At 43.4% G+C, this 16835-nt stretch overlaps 1 protein-coding gene across 9 annotated transcripts in view; it reads right to left on the bottom strand.

The window, feature by feature from the left end:
- TENM3 (teneurin transmembrane protein 3) overlaps positions 1 to 16835 on the bottom strand; it is a 1770339-nt gene that overhangs the window by 1130097 nt on the left and 623407 nt on the right. The window lies entirely within an intron of this gene.

Here is a 16835-nt window from a genome sequence, read left to right as displayed (position 1 = left end):
TTGTGCCACAGTATGTGATTTAGTAAGCGAAGCATTCTTAAATTCATTAAGGCGGTAACAGTTTTCTATTACCCGGCATCCTCCACTGTTGTACGTCTATAACCATACACTGCACTTTATTTAAGCTAACCGTATCCATTCACTATACTGCATCCATTTCCTTGCCTACAGCATTTCCTTCTTGTTATCCTTCCCAGACATCATCTTTCTCATTTTAAAATGTCGACTCAAGAAGACCTATCTTTGCAAACTTTTCCGTAACCTCTCCACTGAGACCAACTATTACATTACCCTCTCTGCCACACTAAATGCACTTACACCTACTCTGATCACTCTCATCACTGTACGTAATGCACTTAACTCTGATATGGAAAATGCACTCAGTATGTTTATTCCTATTGTTTCTGCTTGTCTGTTGCTTACACTCTAGACTGTTTACGTAAGGGATTCCCTTCTAAGAATGGGTGATCTACGCTAAACATTTTAACCATGAGTTTACTTTGTCTACTATAGCTTGTTCTTGAATTTTTCAGAAAGCATAAAAAATAACACAAAATGCTGAATATAATATATGTAATGAAAATAGGCTGCATTAGTACTAAGTATGTCAGTGAGTGCATATATGCCAATACCGATGCATTGTACTCATGGGACTATCAATCTACCAAGAACAAGGAAAATAGCTCTGATATTTTAGCTTTCATGATGTGTTCGGTTCTAAGCAATTGATTCCCACACACCAAATTTTTTATGACATGCCAAATTGAGATGCTATAAATGTTTATGTAAGGTTTTTAGTCAATTTGCCATATCTGCTGTTATTTATTTATTATTGTTTTTCCTGTCGGCCATTTTGCTTTTTGTCCTGCTGTATCTACCTTGCCCTTATCCAGCATGGAGTTCTCAGTTTCTATGTTTCCGCCCTGTTCTCTGCCACTTGCCCTTCTAAGCAGCATCAGCTGTTTCATCAGTGCTTCAGAATCAAGTCTGCAGTTTACCTGTCACCTTGCTCCTGGAAGTCTTGGACTTGTTATCCTAACCACCTTCTACTTCGGATCCTTGGACTCAGGAATCCCTCAGCTTACCATCAACATTGGCAGGGGAAGTAGAGAGAGAGACTTAACCTGTTTATGTGACTAGATGGACTTAAGGTTTATTCCTGCCTGTCTTGTCTCCTGCCTGCAACTGTGTTAACCCTTACTTGTATGAAGTAATACAAGAACTACTTTAACAAGCCTGTGTCTTCTGTGTTTCCTCGCACCCAAGCACAAGACTCTATACAGATTGTATTTTATGTTTGAAACTTTATAGCACAAACCTCTTTAAGTGAAAACTGGAAGTGGTTCACACAATCTAATTAAGATGTTGTTCTTTGCCCTCTTGACCTAAAAGAGGTGAGTATTCTTATACCTTTCATTAGCGTTGATTAAGCTCTAGATGACTTTTTCCAGAGGCGTATGCCATGCAAAACTAGAGTTAGCAATTAGTGTTGAGCGATACCTGCCGATATTCAAAAGTATCGCTATCGGATTGGATCGGCCGATATCCAAAAAATATTGGATATCGCCGATACCGATACCTGATACCAATGCAAGTCAATGGGACACAAATATCGGAAGCTATCCTGGATGGTTCCCTGGGTCTGAAGGAGAGGAAACTCTCCTTCAGGCCCTGGGATCCATATTCATGTAAAAAATAAAGAATAAAAATAAAAAATATGGATATACTCACCCCTCCGATGGACCCTGGCTCTCACCGGTGCAAGCATCTGCCTCCGTTCCTAAGAATGCAGTGAGTGAAGGACCTTCGATGACGTCGCAGTCACATGAGCGGTCATGCGACCAATCACAAGACCGCGACGTCATCGCAGGTCCTACACTCACTGCATTCTTAGGAACGGAGGCTGCTGGTTGCACCGCTGAGGTCCAGGGTCCGTCAGAGGGGTGAGTATATCCATATTTTTTATTTTTATTCTTTATTTTTTACATGAATATGGATCTCAGGGCCTGAAGGAGAGTCTCCTCTCCTCCAGACCCTGGGAACCATACGCACCGCACACGCCTGGGAACTTATAGGAACTTCCGATTCTGATTTCCGATATCACAAAAATATCGGAACTCGGTATCGGAATTCCGATACAGCGAATATCGGCCGATACCCGATATTTGCAGTATCGGAATGCTCAACACTATTAGCAATACATTGCACTTCTCAAATATATAATATATATTTTTAAAAACATTTTCAGAGAATATTCGAGTCCCCAACCTGTGGATTGGGAGACACATGTGGCTCGCGGGCCCATTATGTGCATTAGCACTAAGTCTAGCAAACAACTATGAAGAGCAGGCCTCCAGATGGTGAATCTTGGAGGTAGCCCTGCACAAAAAAAGATCTAAATGTGTATATTCTGGCTTCGAGGGTTTGGAGATTCTCTCTTAGTCCTAAATGTGGCTCGCAGCCCTCTCTCAAAGCTGTGTGAGATGCCTGAGTGAGTCGTGGGTGAGCTGTTGCTTCTGCACACTCTGGCACCCTACAGGAAAATCGTGTCCTAGTCCACTTACTTGTGGCCCATAGGCCTCCACTAGCTTCAGGCTTTCATCTTCCAGAACGTACGAGGCACACAATCCAGGGGACAATGAATTTGTTTAAACAGTCACATTTTAACTTTGCAGCTTACGATCATTACAATGAAGCATAAATGGTAAGGCCCAATGGGTTACAGTCTTTCCCACAGGTAATGGACATAGCAATAGGCATGCTCTACAAATACCGAGAACTAGGGCTCAAGTTAACTCCCCTAGCACTAGGAATTCTTCTCGACCAAGAGCAATGTACCCAGATAACATTACCTCCCGCCTCTGAGAGTTTGAGTCCATCTTTCCCTGCAGCTTCACAGGCTTAGTGCACCCAAGGGCCCCAACATCCAACTTGAGATTCCCAGGCCGACAGATGGATTTGCACGGAAGGGTTATATGGCACTCCACTGCCCCAAGTAACAGGCTCACATTGTCCCTAGCAGCCTAATGCCGATCACTGCTGCCACTTCACCACAATTTCTCTCACTCCACTTGGCACTTCCTGAACTTTCGACTAGCTCTCAATTACACCTCTCCAATCTGGGTTAGCCATTTCAGTTAACCCTGTCTAGGCTATACTGCAGCCCTATGGGGTCTTGCCTTCAGATAACATACATTACAATCAAATACATTTAACCACTTGGGGTGCCAGAGAGTAGAACATCATCTCTACCACTCCTACAGCTGAATGTGGCTCTCAAGGTCAGAAAGGTTGGAGACCACTGTTCTAGAGCAAGGCTAAACTTTTTTAGAGGGAGTCTAGCCTTTAATTGTTCCTATAGTGCAAAGCTAGACTTTATTTCATGATGAATCTAGCCTTTGCTTGTTCTTCTAGGGCAAAGCAAGACTTTATTTTAGAGGTATTCTAGCCTTTACTTGTTCCTCTAGGGCAGTGTTCCCCAAGTCCAGTCCTCAAGAGCCACCAACAGGTCATGTTTTCAGGATTTCAGTGATAACTGCATCACCAGGACAGGCAGGCATTCAATGGCCTGTGCAATACTAAGGAAATCCTCAAAACATGACCTGTTGGTGGCTCTTGAGGACCGGACTTGGGGAACACTGCTCTAGGGCAAGGCTAGACTTTATTCAGAGGGAGTTGATGCAGGAGCATCTATTCAATACTTAAATCATGCAATATTTCTCTACAATGTAAACTATGATGGAGATCAATTGCTGAACTACTCTTCTCTGTCTCTGGTAAAAATTGAAACCTTGGTGTGTTTCCCCTGTTTCTGTTATATTTATGGGGGTCAATCAAAATCTTATCAACCAAGCTCTTGAGATTAAAATTTTTGTATTGATCAGATTTCGTTTGAGACATAGAAAAAAAATTGCTTTGTTCTCTACACAGTTGTCATGGAGTGGGAGTTGAGATGGTGCGAATTGATTTGCAGAAACAGGTCTAGTAGTCACATCAGTAATTGTGGCTACTGGACAGAGCCTGACGAACTGTCTCCCACATGCCAGCATTCACAGCTCTTCTTTTGATTAGCTTGTCTAGCATCCATCACATTGCAATTATGACACCATGTCAGGCCGACTAACCAAAAAAGGAGCCAGTGATGCCATCAGGCAAAAGGCAGCTTGTTGGGCTCCTATCCAGCAGTCACAGATAGCTAATATGGATACTCGACCAGCTCCTGTGAACAGAGATTCACACGATTTTGCTTTTGTTTCCATCATTAAGCAATCATACTAAGACAAGAAATAAAAGAGGTAGAATTCTATCAATATACCTACAAATTAATGTCAGTGAACATCTAGGAACATATTTTGGAGAGGCTGGTAAATCGAGTCTTGCTGTATACTTGAGCTTTAGACTCACCAACTTCCCAAATCTCATTAAAACCTCAACAGAAATGAACTAATGGGAAATTGTAGGGTTAAATCATATACATAATTAGAATATGAAACTAAAGGGAGTGCAGCTTACACTGCAGACACCATTAAACAATAAAATCACACGGTTCAACCTAATGTTTCAGTTTATGGCTTGCTTTAATTATTTATAAATTGGTATGCGGAGATCCGGTGCATCAGCCCTACAAATGCTGCTAGACTGTGGAGGCGAAACCATTTAAGAAACCCACAAACTCTAGGAGCCATCTTCTACTTTCTAATAAAAGGCAGAGGGAAAACGTGATATAGTTAGTGAGATCAGAAATGCTGGAATCTACCGCTACCGCATAGACAAATAGAAAACATACTATCCATCTATGAAAGAAACCAATAATCAATTGTATGTGAAATCCTCACGTCCTAGGTATTACTGCCCAAATAATGTCATTGAATTCCATCTGTTTATGGAGAAGTACCAATAATTATCATTGTATGCCAGCTCTATATCAACAAACGGCATAATTCACTCTCTTTATGCAAAGTGTCTGTTCAGAGAGGAGGAGGACTAGAACTCTAGTGCCACCTATAGGAAGTATCAATCCTAAAAGTTGATGTTGACCCTTTAATGAGCCTTGTCACATGACTTAGGGTAACATTTTAGCCCAAGTCATGGGAAAAATGGTCGTGATTTGAATTTTAACTTTTTTTATTATGTACATTATTTGCACTTTCTTAGTCTCATTAGGGGACTTTGAACCTGCGATTGCTGATACTATATATTGCAATGCCACAGTATTGAAGTTATAAGTTAAAATCTTTGTCTTCTATTGAGCTCAGCCTATAGTTGAGCTTCACAGGAGGATCGGTAAGACAGCGACGGCGGTCTTCGACAGATACTTGGCTGTCATTGTAACTCATTGGTCACCTATACTGATGAATGAGTATACTCGGGTGGTCTCCGAGTTTTTCGGCGTGCTCAGAGATTTAGTTTAGGTTGACAGAGCTGCATGATTTGCGGCTGCTAGACAGCCTGAATACATGTGGGGGTTGCCTGTTTGTTAGGGAATCCGCACATGTGTTCAGGCTGTCTAGCAGCCGCAAATCATACAGCTCTGTCAACCTAAACTAAATCTCCGAGCACGCCGAAAAACTCGGAGACCACCTGAGCATGCTCGGAGAAACTCGAGTAACGAGCACACTCGCTCATCACTAGTCACCTGCGATCTCACATCCACCAGTGTACAATCCACTTAGATGTCGCAGTCAGAGATCGTCAGCGACATTTAATATCTAACAGGCAGAGCCGTAACTCAGCATCAGCAGCGGCTGTTAGGGTATGTGTCCACGTTCAGGATTGCATCAGGATTTGGTCAGTATTTTACATCAGTATTTGTAAGCCAAATCCAGGAGCGGGTGATAAATACAGAAGTGGAGCATATGTTTCTATTACACTTTTCCTCTATTTGTTCCACTCCTGGTTTTGGCTTACAAATACTGATGTAAAATACTGACCAAATCCTGATGCAATCCTGAACGTGGACACATACCCTTAGAGACATTTGCCATGTATGCAATATCTGCCGTGTGGGGAGCACCTGAGCCCCCTTCACATGTGAGGAGCCCTTCCCACTATGTGAATACAACATCCTATTTCTGGAAGGGTTTAACTTTGCATTTAGGAAAAAAAATGACTGATGAAAAAAGTGTGTGATGGTGCACATAGCCAATGTCACGATGTGCCGATGTGTCTCCAAAATACTATTCAGTGATTACATTCAACTTTAGTGCAAAGAACCACAAACCTGTAAATCTATTCAGAAATATTAATCTAAGAAGTTATTAACCAAACACAATCTGTTAATGGACGTACTCCATCAACAAATTAAAGCTTTCAAGCAAATTAGCACTCCAAAATGTTATCAATGCTCCATAAAAAGGTGGTAAAATTCTTCCCTAAGACTGTAATATTGAATTATGGAGCCCTGTCTGCCTTTGTATTCTAGATGCCACCGTCTGATGTTTCATTTCGGCACTGAATACCTCTGACATAAAGAATATACTGAAATTGAAAATGCCACTTTGAGGTGCACAAAGTTAAAAGGAATCTGTCTCCGGGTTTTTCCCACTTAATGTGAGAAAAGTATAATGTAGAGACAGAGAACCTGATTCCAGTGATGTGTCACTTATTAGGCTGCCTCTATGATAACATGCTAGGTACGATGACACGTCACGCCTCAATTAAGGTGGTGCTCGAAAGAGGGGTTACCACTCCCTTATCAAATACTCAATAATAATGCTTCCTGAGCAATATCAGCTCTATGATAACATGCTTCCTGAGCTATACCAGCTCCATGATAACATGCTTCCTGAGCTATATCAGCTCCATGATAACATGCTTCCTGAGCTATATCAGCTGTATGATAACATGCTTCCTGAGCTATATCAGCTCTATGATAACATGCTTCCTGAGCTATATCAGCTCCATGATAACATGCTTCCTGTGCTATATCAGCTCCATGATAACATGCTTCCTGAGCTATATCAGCTCTATGATAACATGCTTCCTGAGCTATATCAGCTCCATGATAACATGCTTCCTGAGCTATATCAGCTCTATGATAACATGCTTCCTGAGCTATATCAGCTCCATGATAACATGCATCCTGAGCTATATCAGCTCTATGATAACATGCTTCCTGAGCTATATCAGCTCTATGATAACATGCTTCCTGAGCTATATCAGCTCCATGATAACATGCATCCTGAGCTATATCAGCTCTATGATAACATGCTTCCTGAGCTATATCAGCTCCATGATAACATGCTTCCTGTGCTATATCAGCTCCATGATAACATGATTCCTGAGCTATATCAGCTGTATGATAACATGCTTCCTGAGCTATATCAGCTCCATGATAACATGCTTCCTGAGCTATATCAGCTCTATGATAACATGCTTCCTGAGCTATATCAGCTCCATGATAACATGCATCCTGAGCTATATCAGCTCTATGATAACATGCTTCCTGAGCTATATCAGCTCCATGATAACATGCTTCCTGTGCTATATCAGCTCCATGATAACATGCTTCCTGAGCTATATCAGCTCTATGATAACATGCTTCCTGAGCTATATCAGCTCCATGATAACATGATTCCTGAGCTATATCAGCTGTATGATAACATGCTTCCTGAGCTATATCAGCTCTATGATAACATGATTCCTGAGCTATATCAGCTGTATGATAACATGCTTCCTGAGCTATATCAGCTCTATGATAACATGCTTCCTGAGCTATATCAGCTCCATGATAACATGCTTCCTGTGCTATATCAGCTCCATGATAACATGCTTCCTGAGCTATATCAGCTCTATGATAACATGCTTCCTGAGCTATATCAGCTCCATGATAACATGATTCCTGAGCTATATCAGCTCCATGATAACATGCTTCCTGAGCTATATCAGCTCCATGATAACATGCTTCCTGAGCTATATCAGCTCCATGATAACATGCTTCCTGAGCAATATCAGCTCTATGATAACATGCTTCCTGAGCTATATCAGCTCTATGATAACATGCTTCCTGAGCTATATCAGCTGTATGATAACATGCTTCCTGTGCTATATCAGCTCCATGATAACATGCTTCCTGAGCTATATCAGCTCCATGATAACATGCTTCCTGAGCTATATCAGCTCTATGATAACATGCTTCCTGAGCTATATCAGCTCTATGATAACATGCTTCCTGAGCTATATCAGCTCCATGATAACATGCTTCCTGAGCTATATCAGCTCTATGATAACATGCTTCCTGAGCTATATCAGCCTCATGATAACATGCTTCCTGAGCTATATCAGCTCCATGATAACATGCTTCCTGAGCTATATCAGCTCCATGATAACATGCTTCCTGAGCTATATCAGCTCCATGATAACATGCTTCCTGAGCTATATCAGCTCCATGATAACATGCTTCCTGAACTATATCAGCTCCATGATAACATGCTTCCTGAGCTATATCAGCTCTATGATAACATGCTTCCTGAGCTATATCAGCTCCATGATAACATGCTTGTGCAGCGCCCCAGAGTCCTGGTCGTTGCAGTAATGTCGCTCTTCCACCAGGGGGAGTGATATTACATCTGATGGTACTAAAGGAGTTCACCTGACCAGGTATCACAGTCACACACTACACTTCACACTCCAGTCCACCAGGGGGAGCATTGCTTCTATCTATTAGGGCACTCCTCACACACGGGTAAAACTGGTGGGTTGGATAGGAAGGGAGAGAGAAGCAGACTGGGCTTCGACCCGATAACATCGAGTCGGAAGCTACCTGGGTGGGACCCAGAGAGGACCTGTCAGGCAGACAGGGGAAGGAGGAGGAACATCTGAGCTGCAGACAGAGGTCAAGCACGAGATAGAACGTTACGGAGCTGTGCCTGCACTCCATTGCGGCAGCATCCTAAGAAAGGACACGAAGCGAAGTATATTGTGGAGAGTGAGAAACGAAGTCACAGCACAAGGAGATAATACTGGGTGGAGTTCTGCCCTGAGATCGGCAGCCTCCTTCTGAGGCGCGTAGCCGGTGGCCGGAACACCGAGGGAGTAATTGACTCTACGTATTACTTCCGAGACCAGCAGGACAGTTAATTCCAAGTTAGCTGCCCGACCTAAATACCTAAGAAGACACGGAGGCAAATTGTGGGTGAGGGGCGTCTCAAGGGTCTCTATAAATAAGCTCCAGGCCTACCCCGCCATACGGGTTGTCCTATCCATACCATCTGGGGGACAGAGAGAGAGAATATCAGAAATATCCAGGAAAGTTGTGAGGACTATCCCATGGTGCTCAGCAGGGAGGTACTACAACACACAGGCACTAGTAGGAAGGCTACTGATTTCCACCTGCAAAGGGAACTCTGGATGTGCCTTCGGACCGGCCGGACTCTGCCTGCCCTGTGAACGGTACTCTGGACTGTGGACCCTGAAGTCTTCAGTAAAAGGTAAAGAGATTGCAACCTTTATGTCCTCGTTATTCATCGTGCCTTACATCGTCCACCATCACCACCTACACATTTGGGAAGCCCTGGGGATATACTTCACCTGTGGAAAGGTATACCACCTAGCTGCCATTCCATCACCCCAGCGGACCCCTAAGCAGCGTCGGTCACCCTGACCAAATACCACAGGTGGCATCACGAACACTGTACAAACTACTTCTTTAATAGGACGCCCCTCAGAAGGGCCACGGACCTGGTCGGGCCACCGCAACATCCCCAGAACCGAGAGAGAGAGAGAGAGAGATAGACCCGGTGCCGAGTACCCCATTGCCCTTACACGTGGGGGTGCTCCACTTCCTGAGCTATATCAGCTCTATGATAACATGCTTCCTGTGCTATATCAGCTCCATGATAACATGCTTCCTGGGCTATATCAGCTCCATGATAACATGCATCCTGAGCAATATCAGCTCTATGATAACATGCTTCCTGAGCAATATCAGCTCTATGATAACATGCTTCCTGAGCTATATCAGCTCCATGATAACATGCTTGTGCAGCGCCCCAGAGTCCTGGTCGTTGCAGTAATGTCTCTCTTCCACCAGGGGGAGTGATATTCTGTCTGATGGTACTAAAGGAGTTCACCTGACCAGGTATCACAGTCACACACTACACTTCACACTCCAGTCCACCAGGGGGAGCATTGCTTCTATCTATTGGGGCACTCCTCACACATGGGTAAAACTGGTGGGTTGGATAGGAAGGGAGAGAGAGAGAAGCAGACTGGGCTTCGACCCGATAACATTGAGTCGGAAGCTACCTGGGTGGGACCCAGAGAGGACCTGTCAAGCAGACAGGGGAAGGAGGAGGAACATCTGAGCTGCAGACAGAGGTCAAGCACGAGATAGAACGTTACGGAGCTGTGCCTGCACTCCATTGCGGCAGCATCCTAAGAAAGGACACGAAGCGAAGTATATTGTGGAGAGTGAGAAACGAAGTCACAGCACAAGGAGAGAATAATGGGAGGAGTTCTGCCCTGAGATCGGCAGCCTCCTTCTGAGGCGCGTAGCCGGTGGCCAGAACACCGAGGGAGTAATTGACTCTACGTATTACTTCAGAGACCGGCAGGACAGTTAATTCCAAGTTAGCTGCCCGACCTAAATACCTAAGAAGACACGGAAGCAAATTGTGGGTGAGGGGCGTCTCAAGGGTCCCTATAAATAAGCTCCAGGCCTACCCCGTCATATGGGTTGTCCTATCCATACCATCTGGGGGACAGAGAGAGAGAATATCAGAAACATCCAGGAAAGTTGTGAGGACTATCCCGTGGTGCTCAGCAGGGAGGTACCACAACACACAGGCGCTGGTAGGAAGGCTACTGATTTCCACCTGGTTAAGAGAACTCTGGATGTGCCTTCAGACCAGCCGGACTCTGCCTGCCCTGTGAACGGTACTCTGGACTGTGGACCCTGGTCTTCAGTAAAAAGGTAAAGAGACTGCAACCTTTGTGTTCTCATTATTCATCGCACCTTACATCGTTCACCATCACCACCTACACATTTGGGAAGCCCTGGGGATATATCTCACCTGTGGGAAGGTATACCATCTAGCTGCCATTCCATCATCCCAGCGGACCCCTAAGCAGCGTTGGTCACCCTGACCGAATACCACAAGTGGCGTCACAAACACCGTACAAACTACTCCTTTAATTGGACGTCCCTCAGAAGGGCCACGAACAGGGTCGGGCCACCGTGACATCCCCAGAACCGAGAGAGAGAGATAGACCCGGTGCCGAGAACCCCATTGCCCTTACACGTGGGGGCGCTTTACTTCCTGAGCTATATCAGCTCTATGATAACATGCCTCCTGTGCTATATCAGCTCTATGATAACATGCTTCCTGAGCTATATCAGCTCTATGATAACATGCTTCCTGAGCTATATCAGCTCTATGATAACATGCTTCCTGTGCTATATCAGCTCTATGATAACATGCTTCCTGAGTTATATCAGCTCCATGATAACATGCTTCCTGAGCTATATCAGCTCCATGATAACATGCATCCTGAGCTATATCAGCTCCATGATAACATGCTTCCTGAGCTATATCAGCTGTATGATAACATGCTTCCTGAGCTATATCAACTGTATGATAACATGCTTCCTGAGCTATATCAGCTCCATGATAACATGCTTCCTGAGCTATATCAGCTCCATGATAACATGCTTCCTGAGCTATATCAGCTCCATGATAACATGCTTCCTGAGCTATATCAGCTCCATGATAACATGCTTCCTGAGCTATATCAGCTCTATGATAACATGCATCCTGAGCTATATCAGCTCCATAATAACATGCTTCCTGAGCTATATCAGCTCTATGATAACATGCTTCCTGTGCTATATCAGCTCTATGATAACATGCTTCCTGAGCTATATCAGCTCTATGATAACATGCTTCCTGTGCTATATCAGCTCTATGATAACATGCTTCCTGAGCTATATCAGCTGTATGATAACATGCTTCCTGAGCTATACCAGCTCTATGATAACATGCTTCCTGAGCTATATCAGCTCTATGATAACATGCTTCCTGAGCTATATCAGCTGTATGATAACATGCTTCCTGTGCTATATCAGCTCTATGATAACATGCTTCCTGAGCTATATCAGCTCTATGATAACATGCTTCCTGTGCTATATCAGCTCTATGATAACATGCTTCCTGAGCTATATCAGCTCTATGATAACATGCTTCCTGTGCTATATCAGCTCTATGATAACATGTTTCCTGAGCTATATCAGCTCTATGATAACATGCTTCCTGAGCTATATCAGCTGTATGATAACATGCTTCCTGAGCTATATCAGCTCCATGATAACATGCTTCCTGTGCTATATCAGCTCTATGATAACATGCTTCCTGAGCTATATCAGCTCTATGATAACATGCTTCCTGAGCTATCTGCACATCACCCTGTCTGGAAGGTCTTACCTTTGCATCTATAAGACATCTGACTCGGAGACGTCCTGTGTTTAGACACCGCACCTCTGTGGATTTTAATTGCACTGTAATCCATTTTCCCAAAGTACATGAAAGGCCGCACTCCTCTCTTTACTGTGATTTCAATTACTCTCATCAGCCAGAAAGTTTAAAGCGTGATCAAATTTGTTCTTCAATCACTTGAGCGGTGTTAATAAACTATTCTGTATGCTCACTCATCCATCCTAGGATTTTGTAACTTCTTAGAGATGTCTTCAAGAGGAGCACAGAAAGACATCTTTGATTGCGAACAGGCCCTGGGGATAAACTTTATCACCACTTGCTTTAAACCTCCGCAGAGGATAACAGGTGACATGTGCAATCCCCTCCGGCCCACCCTGTTTCCCCACAAAGAGAACTTTGAAACAACAGACAAACAAATCCTACTAATTCTCACCGCGTTTTAAGTCTCTCCTGGTGGAGTTACGGCTCTGGCTTCCTCTATTGAAGTACGGCGCAGGCCTCCATTCACCGACTCCTGGATTAGTTTGGAAACCGTTCTTTCTGCTATGTCAATAGAGACCACGGCACAGCTAGAATTGATGGGGTACTTAGGAATAAACCCCTTCACTGTCTGGAATTCCATTAAGGAACAAATGAATAAGAGGACTAAGTGGCTCTTAACAAAGGGTGATCTTGAAGCAGGAATTTTGGCTACTATTCCTTTCTCAGAGAGATTTTTCTCTTTTTATACAGCACTTACACCTGGGCATGCTTTGAGCGGTGGCATTATGAGCTGTACAGACCTCCTGGATGCTGAAGTACTTGCTAGTTCAGTTACCAGCAGTTATATTCCCAGAAAATAGCTGCTAAGTCTCCGAGTTCCCACGGGTCATTGGGACGATGAGGTGATTTCCCATTGAATAACTGATCAAACATCTGTGAGCAATAAGCGGAAACCATACTGGAGTATAGAAAGAATAGTGCGAGGGACACAGGAGGACTCCTCCATCCAGGCTATACAAGTGATGGGAACACCACGCTAAGCCTATAATAGAGGCGCACTCACGTGCTGCATGGGGCGAGAGAGCTGCCCGCTGTGAAAGGCTTAATAAATCTGTGTATGTATATGTGTGAGAATAAAATTATGTACACAAATAAAGATTATTATTATTATGGTGCTTTATCTATTATCTATCTATCTATCTATCTATCTATCTATCTAAATAACAAAAAATGGAACAGCACAACATCAAGTCACGGGTGCACAGGCCTCCACAGCAATCTATCCAGTTTGCCAAAACCCAGATATATGAAAAAAGGAAGGCAGCACTCCATAAATAAAGTGAAAAAAATGTGGTTTAATTCAGACCCACATGGCAGGCAACGAAAGGCTCAGCACGAGCCGAAACGTCGCTTGCAATGTGGGTCTGAATTAAACCACATTTTTTCACTTTATTTATGGAGTGCTGCCTTCCTTTTTTCATATATCTATCAATCTATCTATCTATTTATCTATTATCTATCCGTCTAAACAGAAAAAAAATTATCGTGAATATTTGTGAATAATCTTTTTGTTTCTAGAAAGATGGACTCCAGTTTTTTTCAAAATAGCCTTGTAACTCTTCCTGGATTGATGGGCAGCATCAATTGCTTCTCCAAGCTCATTGATGTTGTCTTTCCTTGGCCATTGTGCTAAGACCAGCAAACTGACAAAACTTCTGCTTTTATAGAGATGGTCATACTTACTGATGAACAATTAATCCAGGGTATTTAATTAGTAGCATCTGGTTGCTACTTACAAGTCTAACTCCTATGGAAGCAAAGATACTTCTACAAGCTATTGATTCATTGGGTGTACTTCATTTTCTCACACTCAAATTCTATGTTATGTGTTGTTCATCTGATGTTGCATTTACACAATTGTAAGACCTTCTAAGGACAAGATGTTATTTCATTATTTCCTGATACATAAAACCATAGAATCCAAAGACGCTGTACTTAGTTTTGCTCATGATTCTACAGATACCCACCAAACAGCTTTTAAAGAGGTTGTCCACTACTCGGTCAACCTCTTATCTCCACCATATTCCTCTCACCTTCAGCGACATTGAAGGTTTTCCCTGGCTTGTGTGATATTATGTCACATGAGCCCTGCAGCCAATCAGCGGCCACTAATGCGCCACTCTACTCTTTTCTCCTTCAGACTAAACTAACATCTAGAAGAAGTGAGAACTGTTGCCGCTCCCTGACTTTCTCCGGATATCAGTTATGTCCAAGTGAGAATGAAGTGGCCCACACAGTCCTCGGGAGAGTCGGCGGCGGAGGTGAGTACAGGCTGTCACTATGTTACGTGAGGGAATATGATGACTGAGAAGGGAAGGGACAAGTAAAACCCAACTTGCCTTATGATGAGTTCCAAAACCAAGTAGTAAACAACTCGCTTCTACAATGACACATTTACATGTGATCACAGGTACAGTCAGATCCCACCATTTTATTTCACAAAAAGGGTTCAGATCACAAAACAAAAATCAGCTTGTGCTTCCTCTGAAGCAGAGCTGCATCTCACAACTAGCACAATATAAGATGGAGCTACCAGGGGGAAGAGAAGGAAATGAAAACAATGTTGTGGCTGTATTGTGCTGACTTATTCTACCAGGTAGAGGGCAGTGTAACCCATTTGCTGCCATGTGTGCTAGATGGAAGGGTTGGAGAGTCCTGTGCTCACCGTCTCATGCTCTACACATTGGTAACAATAGAAATAAGCAATGTTCCTATATACTTCTATAGCTTTAATACATGGAGGACGGAATAACTTGGTCCGGGTAAGTTAGAATTAGACGTACCCGCTGTGTAATACATTGATCAGTACAATCTGTGCATCTCAGTGTAATTATAACATCAGATTGCATCAAACTTGTAAATGATCTTCATAATTTGTGCCACAAAAGCGATGTAAAATACTCCAGAAATGTACCACAGCTCCAAGGTGGAGTAATATTTCCGAAAGAGGTGCCTGGCAGGTGTAAGATGTGTCCAAACCATTAGGGGCCGTGTGCTTCTTAATGAATATGATGTGTCTTATTCCAGTGCATCTTTTATTAATCCTGGCAGGATAAATGTCAGTCTGATGAATCGGGACCTAAGAGTTATGCAACAGTTGCAATTCAGTAGTTAAAGTGGCCAAAGTTGTCCTGCAATAGCTGCTTAACTTAGAAAAATTAAAGGGAATCTGTCAGCTGGTTTTTGCTATATAATTTGACAGCAGCATTATGTAGGGGCTGAGACCCTGATTCCAGTGATGTGTCACCTACTGGGCTGTAAATACAAAATACACCCATTCAAACCAAGTCTAAGAACGCAGTGTGGTCACAGCATGATGTTCCCTCACCTCCGCCTCCCGCACACCTAGATTGTCGGTGTGTACCATCACCTAGATTCCCTACCTTTTTTAATCATCTATAGTAAAGGATATACTTTATGTATTACCTGGATTGGAGGCTGGATCATTCTTGTCCTTTTTACTTACTGGCTGTGTTTTGTTTCAATGAAATCAGTTTTTGATCAGCAGGAGATTCTCACTACAGGACTGGGTGACTCGTGCCATGTAGTCCTCCTGCTCTGGGTAATCCCACCCTCATCACTGATTAGCAGCTGTCACTGTACACTGTGCACAGAAAGCTGCCAATCATTGTTGTGGGCAGATTTATACAGAGCTCAGCATTCTGAGCACTGCTAGATCAGCAATGAAAACAGTGATTGCATCAAAATGACAGCAAGCAGCCCAGCAACAGACACATTGCTGGAATCAGTGTGTTAGGCTACATTCACATTTGCGTTGCTGGGCGTTGCGTCGGCGACACAACGCACAACGCATGCAAAACGCATGCAAAAACGCATTGTTTTGTGATGCATGCGTCCATTTTTGGCTTGATTTTGGACGCAAAAAAAATGCAACATGTAGCGTCCTGTGCGCCCTGACGCTTGCGCCAAAAATGACGCATGCATCACAAAACGCAAAACAACGCATGTCCATGCGCCCCCATTGTAAATATAGGGGCGCATGACGCATGTGCCGCTATGCATCGCCGAACCTGCGCCCGACGCAACGCAAATGTGAACGTAGCCTTAGCCCCTACATCATGATGCTGTAAGATTACACAGCACAAATCTTGTGACAGATTCCCTTTCAAGGCCAAAAATATTTCCATTTGAAAATCAGATACATGGATGCAGGCATCCATACAGTATGTAATAAAGAAAAGAGACCGACAGGCTTCATGACATATGGAATCAGTCAGGATATCTCAACCACTCAGGTAACTGGGACACATTCGTCTAATTTAAGATGGTTTAAAAGAAAGACTGTCCTTGTTGCCCATAGCAACCACTCACACTGGTTGATGTGGGCAGTTTTGGGCAGTT

The sequence above is a fragment of the Ranitomeya variabilis genome, chromosome 1, assembly GCF_051348905.1.
Source record: "Ranitomeya variabilis isolate aRanVar5 chromosome 1, aRanVar5.hap1, whole genome shotgun sequence".
In the NCBI taxonomy this organism is placed as follows: Eukaryota; Metazoa; Chordata; class Amphibia; order Anura; family Dendrobatidae; genus Ranitomeya; species Ranitomeya variabilis.
This window is presented reverse-complemented; position numbering and strand designations above follow the sequence as displayed.